General features: G+C 48.6%; 1 protein-coding gene across 4 annotated transcripts in view; it reads right to left on the bottom strand.

Moving 5' to 3' along the window:
- Positions 1-14,480, bottom strand: part of KIAA0513 (KIAA0513 ortholog) — a 71,903-nt gene extending 57,423 nt beyond the window's left edge. For 2 of the 4 annotated variants that reach the window (XM_032389751.1, XM_032389748.1), the window contains exon 1: positions 5,379-5,527. The gene's annotated coding sequence lies outside the window, so the exon portion shown is untranslated. The other 2 variants (XM_032389750.1, XM_032389749.1) reach the window with 2 other exon arrangements.
- Between the last annotated feature and the right edge of the window lie 43 nt (positions 14,481-14,523).

Below are 14,523 nucleotides of genomic sequence, written 5' to 3' on the forward strand. Positions count from 1 at the left end.
GAGCCAGAAATGAAAAGGCCTCAAAGGCAAAGGTGCGAGTCATTTTGGATGTTTCGCTGGCAGCCTGCCCTGCTCTCGTGCACTCCCCCAACCCCAGGCCCCAAAATGCAAAGTTTCCCCGTGAATTCCTGGATGGCTCATTTTTGGAACACCAGCAATACTTTTTCGGGGTCATAACCTGAGACACTAAAACCCAGAACTCTTAAAGCCTTATGGAAAAGCCCCTCTGAATCCCTGGGAAAGCCCAACAGGGGGAAACACAACTTCTCCTAATGCTATAGGGCCCATCAGAGCTGGCCACGCAAGGCTTGGTGTTGGCAGGGTGAGGCTCACGTGCACCATTTACCTCACCGTGGGACGTCAAGGAGCCATGCCTCCCCTACAAGGACAGGGTAAAGCAAACCGCCGAGGAAGGAAATAATCCCTCAAGGGCTCCAGCAGAGCACTCAGACAAATCCCACATCCTACCCTGGCCTTGCGCCACTAGTAAGACCCCTCCGGTAGCAGGCGGGGGAGGCCACGGGCCTTGCAATCTGACACAGGAGACTCATCTTGTCCTCTTGACCTTGGGCAAGTCACTCAATTGCTCGGACCCTTGGCCTCCTCACTTTGACACATGCAGATCACCACTTAGCTTGCCAGTTGTAAAGAGCACAATGCTTCATGTAAAAATACCCAAACCCACGTCATTATCCCTAAAGAGAATGCAGCACCTCCTTCCAGTCATTCCCTTTAAAATGTCACTGGATCCGGGTGCCTGGGTGGCTCAGTCAGTTAAGCGACTGCCTTCAGCTCAGGTCATGATCACAGGGTGTGGGATCGAGCCCCACATCGGGCTCCCTGCTCAGTGGGAAGCCTGCTTCTCCCTCTCCCTCTGCTGCTCCCCCTACTTGTGCTCTCTTGCTCTCTCTGTCAAATAAATTAAAAATCTTAAAATGTCACTGGATCTTGAAGTTAGAAGGTGTTATGCGTTGAACTGTGTCCCCTAAAAAGATACGTTGAAGTCCTAACCCCCAGAATCTGTGAATGTGACCCTATTTGGAAACAGGGACTTTGTAGATGTAATTAGTTACGTTACAATAAAGTCATAATGGAATATGACCAACTTGATGGCGTCCTTACATAAGAAAAGAAACAGACCCCCCCCACCCCCACACACACACATGCAAAGGGAGAGGGAGGCCATGTGACCATAGAGGCAGAGACTGGAGTGATGCAGGCTTCAAGCCAAGGAATACGAGGATTGCTGGAGACCACCAGAGGCTGGGAGAGAGGCATGAACCAATTCTCCCTCTGAACCTCCAAGAAGGAACCAACCCTGCCGGCACCTTGACTTTGGACTCCTGGTCTCTAAAACAGTGGGAGAATAAACAGATGTTGTCTCAAGCCACCCCGGTTGTGGTACTTTGTTACAGCAGCCCCGGGAAAGAAGTACAGTAAGTTATCTGCTTTCCTATCTATCTAGTGCTTGAATTGTCTTGCCCAACGGCTGGCTAGTCAGCCTATGTCTGACTGTCCCCAGTACAAGAAAACTAACTGGGTAGCTACCAAGGCAGCTAGCCCTCCCATCTCTGAAAAGGTCTGACTGTCATTAAAATCATTCATTCAACAAATATTTATTGAGAAACTATATGCCAGGCACTCTTTGGGGGAACTGCTGATACAGTGGTAAATGGGCAGCAGACAATAAAAGCTTTCTCAAAGAAGATCATTTCTGATATTGTTATGAAGGAAATAAAACACTATAATATAATAAAGTGGATGGGTTGGGGACCAGGAAGAAGCTATTTTAGTTGTCAGGGAAGATCTAAGGATGTGACCTTAGAGCACTCACTTGAATGACAGGGAGCCAGCCAACGGAAAATCTGGCAAAATGAAAAGCCAATGCAAAGGCCCTGAGGCAGAGTGAACTGGATGTGCTCAAGGCACAAGAAGAAGGTGGGCTCTTTGTAAGAGAGTGGTAACTCATGAAGATGCAGAAACAAGAAAGGTCAGCTAGCACTCATCTAGCATCCCAGGTAGAACACAGTGAGAAGTCTGATTTCAATCCCCAGAGTACTGGGAAGCCACTGGGGAGAGGTATGAGTCAACCCATAGTTTTTAAAAGATTACTGGCATGATAACATTCTTAAAACTAAAATCTCCCTGGGGTGCCTGGGTGGCTCAGTTGGTTAAGCATCTGCCTTTGGCTTGGGTCATAATCCTAGGGTCCTGGGATTGAGCCCTGCTTCAGGCTCCCTGCTCAGCAAGGAGTCTGCCTCTCCCTCTCCTTTCGCCCCTCCCCCTGCTTGTGCTCTCTCTCTCGCTCTTTCTCTTGCAAATGAATAAGTAAAATCTTAAAAAAAAACAAAAACAAAACTAAATCAAAATCTTCCTAACTTGCGTCCTTTGGTTCTTGGGCCACTATAGAACAAGTTTATTAATGACAGCCCTGAACCTTCTGTGACCATGGCTCCCCAGATTCTCAGGCTTATCAGCTATAATTCACTCACCCCTGTAGCAACTTCCAATGAATATTCTTGATTTTTTTTTCTATGTCCTTTTTAAATGTGATGTCCAGAAAAGAACACAATACTCTAAGCATGGAGTCGTAGATTGGAACTGTCATCTTTCTCATTCAGATCTATACATCTATTGCTGTGCCCTAAAATTGTCTTGGATTTTAATCCTGTTTTGTACCACCGCCCACTGAAACGTATCTCAGATAACCTCCCCCGAAGTCCTTTTCCAGAGCTAGATGTCCAGATCTAGAAAGTGGGATTAAAGCGTGTTCTTCTCTAATGAGAACAGCTGTGCCCTGGTTAAAAAAAAATAAAAAAGGCGTCACCATAACCCGGACAATGTCAGGTATAGAATGGTGCATCCAATAAACAAAACTACTGGGGCAGCTCCCCACGTTTCACAACCACTACACTTTTCTTCCGGGTGGAGGACAAGGAAAACTCTAAGGGCAAGTTTCCCTAGAATTGCTTTGTTCTCTTGCATCACAGCTGAAGACACCTAGACTGTTTGGAAACACCAAGCACTTGAGCAAGAGGCTCCTTGCAAGCATACTTCCTACTAGGTTTCTCCAAGACGGATAAACAAATCTGAGTAGACGCAGACTCTCTCAGGCTTGGGTGGGGGAAGTGGTGAAGTTGCAGCTGCACCGGGGAGCTGAGCGGACTTAGTGAAGAGGCAAGTGGTGGGAGAGAAGGATGCTTTGCCCGCGGATGCTGGCGTCCTCGGATGCGCTGTAATCTGTCCTATCCTTCCCATATCCCATTCCATAGGCTGATGACAGACTATTGCATCCGGTTGACACCAGATGGCTAGGTTTATCCTTTTGCTTCGCCCCCTAGGACCTAAGTGACTCTGGGCACTGGCTTAGCCTCAGTTCTCTCATCTGTGACATGGGAGTGTTAACACCACCTATCACTCCAAGTTTATGGTGAAGCTCAATTGCGATTTTGTGCACAAGCCCTTTGTAAATTACTCTGTCATGTAAAAGTGAGGGGTTATTATGAGCAACAGGATTTTAATCCTCCCTTTGTGTATTTTTCCTGCTGCCGGTTGAATTTTTTTTGACCTTTTTTTTTTAATCTTCCCAGGTTGTTTTGATGTTTCTTTTAACCTGATTATTTTCTTTTTTTGAGGGACGAGGCAGCGAGTGAGCTAGCAAGCGAGCGAGAGAGAACCATATAGCATGACTCATTCCATTCTAAACCTTTCTTGGGATTGTCCTAAAAGGTGTCCTCTCTTGGGGTCACCATAAGGCAATTTACCCCTGAAGAACCAAAATTAATTGTCATCCAAAGAGAATCACTATTCTCTACTCTCTGGAATTCTGTAGCAAATTAAAGGTTCCTGACTTACTCATGTCACCCAGCAGTAGCTTTTCACTGCCTTGAGTCGTCACGTTCTCAGATAACACAAACCACCTTCACGTTAACTGACACGCCATACAAAAGACACGCACTACAAAAAAAAAAACAAACGTGGGAATGTATCCCAGAACCATACAAGAGGCTAGAGATAATCTGTAATCACTAAGAGCGCCTATGTGTGCGTCCTCAGTCATCTTCATTTCTTTTATAGAAAAAGAAAATCTCATGAGTCAACTTTTTCATTGTGAGCTGATCTCAAAAGCCTTTCGCCCTGTGCTTCAGATGCGTGAGCAGTCCTATTTCTGAACAACATAAAAAAAGTGACAGTGGAAGGGAGAGACTCTGAACAAAGAGAAAACATAAACTTCCAAATGGGAAGATGTAAAAGACCAAGGAGGAGCGCTCCTGCGTAACCAGTCAAAATCATTCTTTTTTTCTTTGCTCAATTCCCCGTTCGATATCTTGGCTGCCCTGGTTTAGGTTCCCAGAGGGGGTTCCTCTCATGAAATGACTCTGAAACAGTAGCATTAGGTGACAATGGCCTGGGCGGCAGCCTGGCCCCTGACAGCTGTCTGCGTGCCTCCACCACTGACTCACCGCAGGGACAACCTCCACATCAGGGCGCCTCACCTGGGCCAGCTCAGAGGCAAGTTCCTGCTCAGTCTGCAGGTCGGCACCCTTGCCCCACACTTAACCACAGAGTTAGACGAGCTGGCCATGGCTAGTGCCCAATGCAAAGTCGTTCTCTGAGATCCAACCAAGGTGCAACCTAAGGAAGCACAAACCCGGTACCGGCGGGAAAAGGCACCCAGCTCCAGGAAGACCGCATCCTGTCCTTTCCAATTCCCCCGGGCCACTGGTTCCGTCCGCCCTGAGCCAGCTGTTCTAAACCCAGCTGCTAACAGGGCGCCCGCGCTGCTGTGCCCTCTGCAAACCTCTTTGCTTACTGACCCGTCCGGAGGATGGGGGGCCCCTGGGAAGGCACGGGTGGAGTTGACGGGGCGGCCCCCAGTCCAGAGCCCTTTCTCCCTCACCCCGTACCCCACCCGTCTGCCACTCCGAGCAGAGAGGCAGCAAACTTGCACCTGAACACACAGCACGACTTGGCAAATGTCTTTCCCATCCTGGTTCCAGGCACCCCCTCCCCAGCATGCCCTTCCAGGAGTCTGGGGGTTCTTCCTCCCCCAAGACCGAGGAGTCGACTCCACCCCAAAGCCACTTGGCGACACCATCTGCCACCAGGGGGTGGGGACCCCTTGTCCATCGCCCCCCCAGGTATTGCACTGCCCCCCACACCGCGGGCTCTCGGCTTCCCTTCCACCTCCGCACCCCCAGCTCGCGCGGACCCTGCAAAAGCCCCCGAGGCCCCGACCCCCAACCCGACCCCGCGTCATCCCACGGCCCCCTCCCTCCACCCACGGCCCCTCACCCGCCGGCCCTCGGAGAGCCCCGCGCCGCCCGGACAAGTGACGCGTTTTCCCCCTCCGGGGCGCCGGCGGGAGCCTCTCTCACCGCGGCGGGCACCGGCCGACGGGTCGGACCGGGAAGCGAACGGCTGCTTTCCGGCTCGGCGCTGTGGCCACTGCGCGGGCCTGAGAGCCGGGTCCTTCCGAGGCGCCAGCTGCGCGAGCTGTCAGTCAGGCGGCCGTGCCCGCCCCCCCGCCGGCGCCGCCTGCGCAAGCGCGAGAGTGGCCCGGCCCCTCCCCACGGGGGTGGACCGAGCGCGGGTCACGTGACGGGCCGGGGCGGGGCGGCTGCTCGTGGCCTGGATGTCAGGGGTCCCGCACCCGTCGCGGCTCTCTCGGTACCCGGACTGTCCCTGGGCGGGAAGTCTGGTCCCACCGTCCCCGGGAGCACGCGCGGACACCTCCCGTGGATCGCTGTTACGGAAAGCCGTGGAACCCGGTCTCCTGGATCTGCTCAGAACTCGGGTTCCCCCGGGGAACAGTTGGGTGGGATGGGCCGTTCTGCGAGCACAGGAGAGGGGGATTTGGTGATTTGGGTCGGGAGGCCTGGGGAAGCCCTGGCCGGGAGCCGGGGAATAAGGCCGGTCCTGGTTGCTTCCGGGCCCTGAGTGTCTCCACCTTTAACACAAAGATGCCATTTGCCATTTCCTGCCCTCCTATTCCAGGGATAGGATGAAGTCTTGACGTTAACAACACACTTTCAAAATAAGTCAGGTAAGGAAGCATGGTATAGAAGGGCAATTTATTTTTTGAAAGGGGGAATCTTAAAAAGCTGATAGATCCCACCTCGCCTGCACCGAAAGTTCTAGGCTAGTCTGCATCTTTTCAGCAAATGCAGTAAACAACTTTCAGGCTTCCTCCACACCTCTAAAATTAAAAAAAAAGAAAAGAAAAGGTTAAAAAAATAGGAGTGTCTCCTATGGAAGTTTTTTTTCAGTTCTGGAGGAAGGAAGTCTAGAAACATAAACTGACACCCACTCCCAATAATTTGGGGGTTATGTCAAACTTGGCCCTAGCACCAGCAAAATAGAGAGTATGATCCCAGAGAGTGGGCTTACATTCTCCAAACATGTTTCCAGAGCTGCATTACAGAGCTCTAGGGCTCCTTCTGGTGGTTGCTTGTATGAAATAAGAAAGCCCTGTCTAAATAAATGTAGTGCTATCTGAAATAGGGCTGAATGTCGTCAGCAGGTTCTCTGAAGTCCTAGGAGTTACATGGGAGGATCTGGAGTTCTGCGACTTTTAGGAAAAAAGGTGACATGGATTGATGACCAAGCATCTTTCCTGTGCCCCGAGTGCACCTGCTGGTCCCTGTGAAATGACCTACGGAACTTAAGACTTGCTTGGCAAAGTTTAAGAAAACAACATGAAGGAAAAAGCTGGGAGCTTTATCCACAAGAGTTGTAGCACCTTCGTGTCATAGCTGCTTCTGGTCCATTCCAGATTTGCTTGACCAGCTCGGTGTGGCCATGATGTATGAGAAGCTGGGTCTCAGGGTATTTCAAGTTTGGTGTGAACTCAGGAAGGGAAGGAGTGTAAGGTAGCCTTCATTCCCTTAAGTGGATACTACAAATAGGTGGGCATGCTGTTTGTGCCTCCTGCAGAATACAAGCCCATCTACTGGACTTTATGGGAACAGGATTGTATCTGTGGCTGGAGGAACTCCTCACCTAGTTCAATGAGTGAACACGGCATGAGGCAAGGACTCAAGCAGCCCTGACCTGACTCTGGTGATAACTATTCAGGAAAACTGGAAAATGTGAACTCATTCAGGGTCAGATCCCATTTGGGGGTAGTAGCATTTCTCAAGAGATTCCTATGAACCCTGCCTCTCCATGCCTCAGAAAAGGTGTTCTGACCTTGCCAGAAGGTTGGAGAGAGGCAGATACATGGCCAGTTAAAAAAAAGGGTGGGGAAGAGAGTTTTGCAAACCACAGGCCAGTGAACTGGACATTGGGCATGGGAAATATTCAGCACAGATCACTCACAAAAAATATTTGTGACTCCTCAGAAGAGGAAGCATCGATGACAAAGATCAGGTCATTGCTAGGTTAACCATATTTCTGTTGTGAAATGGATAGACTGCTAAGTCAGGAAATAGGATAGAAATAGTGTATTTGGGCCTGGGAGGTGTATTTACCGGGATTCTTTCAGCTACAGGTGATAGAACTCAATTCAAACTGGTTTTTCAAAAAAAAAAAGGAATATATTGGCTCATGTAACTCCCCTAAATTCTGGGGTTGGCTCAGCGGGATCCAGGGGTGCCAGCGATGTCATCAGAACTCAGTCCCTCTTCCCTACTTGACTGTCTCCCTCTAAGCTGGCTTCAGTCTAGGACTAGGGCCTTTTTTATAAGGTGGTCTCCAAGAGCAACAGGCATATGTCCTTTCAACTTAGCAACCCCAGGGGGGAAAAGGACTCTGTCCCTCAGTATTTCCAACAAAAGTCCTAGGATTTGATCTCAATGGACCAACACTGGGCGTGTGCTCACCCCCTTAAGCCAATCTCTTAAGGCCAGTTTGTTGGGATAATTGGATTGGCCATACCTGGACAGGAGTGAGGATCAGCCCCACCCGGCTCCCTGCGTGAAGAGCACGGGGAGAGTGGGTCGCCACAGGGAACTGAGAAAGAAGATAGATGCTGGGCAGATGGGGGAATGCAACAGATATCCAGGACAAAGCATTTGCTGAGGTATCTCCTGATACTGTATAAAGGACATGAAGAAAGGGTGGGAGAAATAGTAAATTTATTGGATGGCAAAGTCAATACTCAAAAATACTTTGACTAGAGGATGGCTCCAAAAAACAATTCTACGAGATCAACCAGGCGACGTGACTTAGCATCACTTCGGCTTCTGGTTGCCCACCATGCCTATTTTCCCCAACCCCTTTGTAACATATTGCCACAAATGTGGCTTCAAACAATACTATCTTACTATCTTACAGCTCTGGAGGTCAAGTTCTAAAATCGAGGTATCAGCAGGGCTGCATTCCTTCTGGAGGCCCTGGGGGAGAATGGCCTCCTGGCCTTTCCAGCTTCTGGGGGCCTCCAGCACCCCTTGCCTGGGGGCGGGGGGGGGGGAGTCTTCCTCCATCTTCAAAAGCAGACCCCTTTAAGCTGGAATAGTTTCTGGCTTTTGTGTGTCCTTCCGGGCACGGATGCGTATTTCGAGTGCAGGCTGGTTGTTTTGTAGGATGTCTCCAGTGTAGGTTTTTCTGCCTGCCCCGCATAGTCAGGTAGCGCAGTGTGGCCAGCAGCAGCACGGATGTGTCCGCAGGGCATCGGATCAGGAGGCACAAGCGTCCGTTTGTCTCACTATTGCCGATGCTGTTGACCGATGGTTGAGATGGTGACGTATTTCTCTACTGTAACGGTATTTTTTTTCCCCTTGTCAATTATTAGTCATCTGGGGGCGCCTGGGTGGCTCAGCCGTTAAGCGTCTGCCTTCGGCTCAGGTCATGGTCCCGGGGTCCTGGCATCGAGCCCCATATCGGGCTCCCTGCTCAGCGGGGAGCCTGCTTCTCCCTCTCCCACTCCCCCTGCTTGTGATCCCTCTCTCGCTGTGTCTCTCTCTGTCAAATAAATAAAATCTTTAAAAAAAATAATAATTAGTCATCTTTGGGAAAGGTACTTTTAGACTATTTAAATATCCTCTTTTTCCAATGAACTTTCACCCGGTGGTTTAGCATCCAGTAATGATAATGCTAGGCTGACTGCAAAATGCTGAGTGCTCTAATTCGATGGCTCGGTCGATATGTATCTTGCATCTGTCCTTGCCCTTCTCCAGTTTTGTTCCCCACAAAGCAGCTAAAGTCACCTTTAGAAACCACAAATGTGACCAAATCCTTCAGTGGCTTCTTACTGCTCCTCAGATGCAGCCAGAACCCTTCTGGTTGTTGGGGCTGTGCATGGCCTGGCCCTCCCAAGCTCTGCAGCCTGGTCTCCTCACTCCCCGCTCGCCCTCCACAACTTCCAGCGATCCATGCTGCTTTCTTCTGTAAGGCCTTCCCACCTACCCTTTTGCCTGAACCCTATACCTCCAACCCCTGCACTCCTTTGCTTATCAAATACCCACATGTCCTTCACCTATCACACCCAAAAGGAAGCCATGTGACCCCCGAGGCCAGGCCAGATTCCCAGGTAGACCCTTTCACCACATGATGTCCTTTTCCCTTATAGGAACACCCCTGTTTGTAATTGTGCACTTATTTACTTGTTCACTTAGTCTCTGTGCTCCGTAACAGGCAGGGACTGGCTGGTTTTGCTTACTCATGTGTCTGCAGCACCAAGCACAGAGTAGATCGTTAAATGTTTGTTGAAAAAACCAACATGAGTTTAAGAAAAGGATCTGGGGAGGAGGAGACAAGAAGATGAGCACCCATGGGCAGGACCTTGCTTCCAGGAGACTTGGTGATGGGGCCTTTGGCAGCAGGTGCAAGCAAGCCATCAGGGCCTGGTATAGCGCTGCATCCGTATACAGCCTGGCCTCTGGCTCCTTAGAGAAGGAGTCTGGTACAGTATAAAGAACAGGATCTTCACAGGCAGACAGAAAAAGGTCTGCAAGCCAGCTGTGCTTTCTGCTTCCGTTGGGCAATCACTTCACTCTGAGCCTGTTTCCTTAGCTGTACAAAGGGATCGCACCAGCTTCATAGGGCTGTGAGGACAAAGTGAGTTCATGGGTGCAACAGCAGCAGAGAAGACAGATCTGTGTCTGAATCCTGGCTCTCCTCTCCTAGCTGTGTGACCTTGAGCACAGTGCTTGACCTCATTGAGCCTGTTTCCTCATCTATGAAAGGGGCCTCCCATAGTGTGTTCACTCACTCATTCAGTGCATATTTATTGGTTGACAGGAGCTGGGGAAGCACTAGTGGACAAGAGCAACAAGAAAACTGCCCACCTTCCACGAGGCTTGCATGATAGCCAGGGATGCACAACGGAGTAACTAAGTGAAAGACATATGATAAATAAAGCTGACAAGGAGCAAAGCAGGGAGGGGAAGTGAGATGCCACCGGGATGGGAGGGAGGGGGAAACTTTAGATAGGGTTCCAGGGAGGAAGATGCCACTGAGTAAAGTTCCTGAAGGGCATGAGAGAGCTATGGAGGCGACACAGAGTGCCAAGGCCAGAGCGTGGCACTCAGTGAGTGCTCCACACACGTCCACTAGCCATACACCTTCCCCACCAAGCATGGCCATGGTACCCCAGCAGGCTTTACCCACAGCTGGAGGCGAGGCGGCCCTGTGTGAAGGAATTGGGACACATCATACCACTTTGGGTCCTTCAGACTCCGTGGGCCGTGTCCAACACCATGAGCTGTGGAGAGTTGGCCTTCTCGCTTCCCTATTCTGGCCGTTGCATTCACCACCACAAAGTCCGTGGTAAAAAATAAGGAACAACCCAAACACCCTTCCGGAAGAAACCTCAGGTTTTCCACTGTACAACCTTTGGAAGCATCCCTCTTTCTCTTTCTCTCCCACTGTTTACTTGAAATCGAGCTTACAAACCCTAAGTGTACAGAGCTGGATGAATTGACCCCAAGTGGGCACCCATACAAAAAGCACCCAGATCAAGAGATGAAGTATTATTGCCTCAATGGTCACCACTGCCCTGCCCTCTCTTCCTATACCAAACATCAGTTTTGCCCCATTTTGGACCTTTTAATGGAATCATATAGTATGTACGCTCTTACGTCTTGCTTCTTTAACCCAACACGTATTTGAGAAGTGGATTTCTGTGTGGAGCAGTTCATTGTATGAATATACACTATTTATTCCTTCTGTTGGTCATGGACATTTCCAGTTTGGAGCAACTGTGGACAGTGCTTTGTGAACACTCCTTTGGTGAACATAGGTTCATGTATGCTTGGCTTCAGCAGATACTCCTAACGGTTCCCACCAGCGGTGTATGGACGTTCTAGTTCCTGCCGATGCTTGCCAATGCTTGGTGCTTTTTCATTTTAGTTATTCTGGTGGGTGTGTAAATATTTCATTGTGGTTTAAGTTTGCATTTCCCTGATGACTAATGAAAAAGAGCGCTTTTTCATGTTTTGGAGAGTCTCTTCTGTGAAGTACCTGTTTGAGTATTCTGCCAATTGTTGTACTGTCTTATTCATTATATTTATATGTATTTAAAAATAAATACATGGTTGAAAAAATTAACAAGTTACAGACCCATTTCATGTATATCTGTCCAGGGATATTCTATGTACATATAAACATGTATATCTCCCCACTCTGCTTTCTTACACAAGAACACACACAGTTTGACACAACAGACCTGATATATACCTTGAAGACCAGACATTTGAATTCATGAAAATCGGCCTCATTTTTTTTTTCCCAGTTGTACAGTGCAGGATTCCCTTGTGTGTGTACAACATATTTTACGAATATATTCACAGGCCTACGGGATGTTGCCAGTTTTTTGCTTCTACAGCATGCTACCGTATGTACGCAAGTGCAAAAAGCTGCATGCACGTGGGTAAGTCTATCTGGAGGATAAATTCCTAAGGGGGATTGCTGGGTCAAAGGGCATGCACACTTCATTTTTTTTGTGGTTCATGTTGGTATTGTGCTCTGCAAAGAGATGAACAAATTTAAGTTGCATCAGTTGAGTCTGTGTGCCAATACCAAGTATTACCAAACTTTCAGCTTTGCCAACCTACTAAGTGAAAAATGGCATCTCCTTGTACTTCAAATTTGCATTCATCCCTTTTACTCTGAATGAGCCTGAGCATCTTTTCCCATGTTTGAATAGAGCGTCTGCTTTAAAAGGGCTGCTTCCTGGGATGAGTGGTAAGCTGGAAACCAGCTCCTGATGGATAAACAGAACTAACCCTGGATATGGGATGTTTCCCATCCCTGCAAAGGGGATGGGAAATATTAGGTTTTCTGCTCCCAGGGCCTCAGTGAAATCAGGGAGAGGGTTAAAAAAAAAAAAAAAACAAACCACCTCTGAGTTGAACCACACTCTTAAAACAGGAAGAAACCTTAGAAATCAAATCTAATCTCATATTTTAGAGATAAAAAAAACAAAAACAAAAGCTGAGGCTTGGAGAGGGGAAATGACTTGCAGAAGGCTTTTTTTTTTTTTTTTATCCACAGGGTTTCACCTTGCAGAAGGCCTTTTTAAAAAACATACCAACTCTGTTGAGAAAGAGATGAAAACCCTCGATAACAGAATTGTTTTTGTCAACCTTTGCTTTTCCTGTTAAATATTTTAATGAATGATTTTATTGTGCCATTTCCTATAGCAAGGGGTGCACTTTCAAAGTTACAATAAACAAGCTACACCAGGATTAAGGGACCTAGGCAACACAAACAAGTGTGGGGACTCTAAGAAGAATCCACTCTTCATTTTTTGGGAAAGACTTTGAAATGGGTCAAAAAGATTGTTAGGTGTCTTCGGTGAACAACCAGAGGTCTGACTCACCCTTCGGGGTTATCTGGTTTCCTGGGGTCTTCACTTTCCTTTAAGCTATTTATAACTTTACAGGTTGCAGAGAACTGAAAGCAATGCAAATGATTCTTGTCCATAAATATTAGACATAAAGTCAATTTTGCCTAGTGAAAGTTCAATTGATTTGCCTCCCCCACTGCAGAAGCCAGCTCTGCATCTATTAAGCAAATTCATTTTAGCATGCTTGACTGCCTAGATATATGTCTGCCTTTTGGATTTATCTCTGAACCAACTGTACGTATCATCTTACATACTTCATTAATTAGTGAGTTAAATTAAAGCCTTGACGTGTGTTTATATTTGTCTGACATAACTTTTTTTTTTTTTAAAAGACCCATTTTGGGGCTCCTGGGTGGCTTAGTCGGTTAAACATCCCACTCTTGATTTCATAATCTCAAAGTCATGAGATCATAAGAGTCTCTCTCTGCCCCCCCCCCCCCCCGGGCTCGCTCTCTCTCAAAAAATAAAAAATTAAAAAAGACCTATTGTTTTAACACTGCTCATAAAAAGTATATCCCAAATATAGGGCTACTTGCAGGTCTTGGTGTTACTCAAAGATAACCATCCTTTCTTTCAGCCAATGCAAAAAAAATTGATCACTGATTGAAGGCCTCACTCACTTTCCTCCCTCGTGGAAACAAATCCCCAAGCAAAGATAGCAGGAGACAGGAGCCTCAGAGAGAGTTGACTAAATGCATACATAGCACCACTTTGAGTAAAGAGGTACAAGATACAGTAACAAAAGTTTAAACTTTTAAATGCACCCCTTACTTCCAAAAGTTTAGCTGGAAGCGGGCGCCTGGGTGGCTCAGTCGTTAAGCCTCTGCCTTCAGCTCAGGTCATGATCCCGGGGTCCTGGGATCGAGTCCTACATCGGGCTCCCTGCTCTGCAGGAAGCCTGCTTCTCCCTCTCCCACTCCCCCTGCTTGTGTTCCCGCTCTCGCTGTCTCTCTCTGTGTCAAATAAATAAATAAAATCTTTAAAAAAAAAAAAGTTTCTGGAAGCAAGAACGGTAAATGCTGAGAGGGTGGCTTGCAGACTGAGATTCGGATAGATCCCTGGGCTGTAATCACTGCTTTCGTTAATCTTTCGAGTCAGCGAGTACTTACCACTTTGACAACAAACACTAACTGAGCACGTACTTCCCAGCCCTGCGAAAATTGTCCAAATGTTATAGGAAAGCCAAAGAAATAAAAAGCATGTGTCTACCGTCAAAGCACTTGGGTCTTAGCATCTGGAAGGAATCGCTGGGATGCTCAGGGAGGGGATCGGAGGCTCAGAGGCGCCCCAGGAGTGCCCAGTCCGGTGCGCTTCCCCTTCTCCCCACGTGCTGTCTGGCTTAATTGTTTCCACTCCCGCTCCTCTATTTCCCCATTTTCGAAGTTCTCGCTCCTCACGCCGTACAAGCCACACCTAAAACTGGCTCTGAGACGCCGCCGCGGGCTTCGGGCGCCCGGACAGGAGCGGTCCGCCGAATTTGACAAGCAAACGGCGCGGCTTGCACCGTGCGTCAGCCCGTAGCCCCCAGCCTTTCTCTTCCGGACTTCAGTTTGGACGGGTCCCTCTATTTTGGCGAGAGGAGCTTTCGACTAAGAGCTGCCTTTGACAAGGAACTGTTAGTCTTCAAGACTCTCGGCTCCGCGAGGATCCCGGCTTCCACGTCCCCGCCAATCGCCTCGAGCTCCCTCTCCGCGGCCCGCAGCGGCGCAGCCGGAACTGCGCAGGCGCGGCGC

The sequence above is a fragment of the Phoca vitulina genome, unplaced genomic scaffold, assembly GCF_004348235.1.
Source record: "Phoca vitulina isolate PV1807 unplaced genomic scaffold, GSC_HSeal_1.0 scaffold56, whole genome shotgun sequence".
Lineage (NCBI taxonomy): Eukaryota > Metazoa > Chordata > Mammalia > Carnivora > Phocidae > Phoca > Phoca vitulina.